The sequence below is a fragment of the Etheostoma spectabile genome, chromosome 19 (genome assembly GCF_008692095.1).
Source record: "Etheostoma spectabile isolate EspeVRDwgs_2016 chromosome 19, UIUC_Espe_1.0, whole genome shotgun sequence".
NCBI lineage: Eukaryota > Metazoa > Chordata > Actinopteri > Perciformes > Percidae > Etheostoma > Etheostoma spectabile.
In genome coordinates, this window is record NC_045751.1 from 18,682,370 (window position 1) to 18,683,922 (window position 1,553).

Here is a 1,553-nt window from a genome sequence, read left to right on the forward strand (position 1 = left end):
CTCTCTCTCTCTCTCTCTCTCTCTCTCTCTAACGTCAGCAGCACTACAGCACTGCCCCCTTTTTTCCTCTCCCTCTGGATCTTGCACAGGCCAACACCGGCAAAAATACATCATGAAATAAAAAAATACATATAACAGCTTAGAGAGGTATAATAATTGTTGACACGTTTGCTGAGGTCGGGACTGCTTGGTGTCTGTTGTTCACAGTAGGCTATGTCAGTTCTGAACAGCCTAACTTAACTTACCTCCACACATATCCACCTCATTCTATCATCTACATTTAAGAATGATGTAACATTTAAAACGCAAATATAGTGTAGTAATCCACACCCACACACACACACACACACACACACACACACACACACACACATGAAATAAAGCACTATAGTTCAAATATTAGATGAGATGCTTTTTGCTGTAAGTATGGAGTTATGGGACACAAAACAGCCACTGTGGGAATATTCACAGCATCTAGATTAATGTTGAGTATTTACTAGAATAAAGCGATGTCACTATGATGAAATAACCCGAATACATGACATTGATATGTCCTCATTCCTGTCACATAATGTAGGCTACAGATTTGGGTGATGGTTCCCCGTGATACTGTAGCGGTCACAGCTCAGTGGGTCTGCACAGGGAGCCGGTTCTTCCCGTCTCAGACCAGGGCGAAGGGGACTTACTGATACTGGAGCGCCCCCTTGCGTCCTAAACCCAGAAAGGACCCTGCATGGTCTGAGCACAACTGGAGCAAGAATCCCAAAATATCTGCAGGCACAAGGGATTGAGATGTAATCCTGATGAGAGATGTGAACCGGTATATCCTGAGATATTCCATTTTTTTAAATTTACAACATAGGCTATTTGGTTTTCATGCACCTTTAATGCCAGACAAAAGCCTGCAGGGAGGCTGTAAATAATAATTCATGTGTAAAGGTATTATGAATGGTTCTTAAATAACAAGGGTCGTTTGGGAAATATAGGTGATATATAGCCTAAATGTTTTTTAATTTCATAGTTTTGTGTGATGTTAAATACTAGGTTTTAATCGTGCTTATGGACATAGGCTACTGAAAAATAAATACATTTACCACACTTTCAAATGTTAAGGTTCTTAGATATGAGATATAGCCGTTGTAGTACTGTTAACAGGCTATGTCAAATCTCTTTTTTCGGGACAGATCTAGCTCAAAAAGCAGAATTAAGGCAAGAAAAAAATGTAATTGTAAAATGTATTAGGCTATAGAACAACTAGGATCATGTGAGTATGCTTAATACGGAATTAATCTATACTAGGAATTATTTTGCTTTTAGTTAAAATGTACCAGAAGAGAGTAAATGATTCATAGTATAGAAGAAGAGGGATGTGAGAGTGTTCAAATTTAGTCACTACAAATCACATTATTGCACGGACAGTGATTATCAACTATACAACAGAATAATCCGCCATTAAAAACATCATCCTTTCCATCTGCTAAAAATGACCGCAGGTCTGCCGGTGTGGCATACAGAGTGACTCATCTCTGCCGGGACTCGAACCCGGAGCCTCT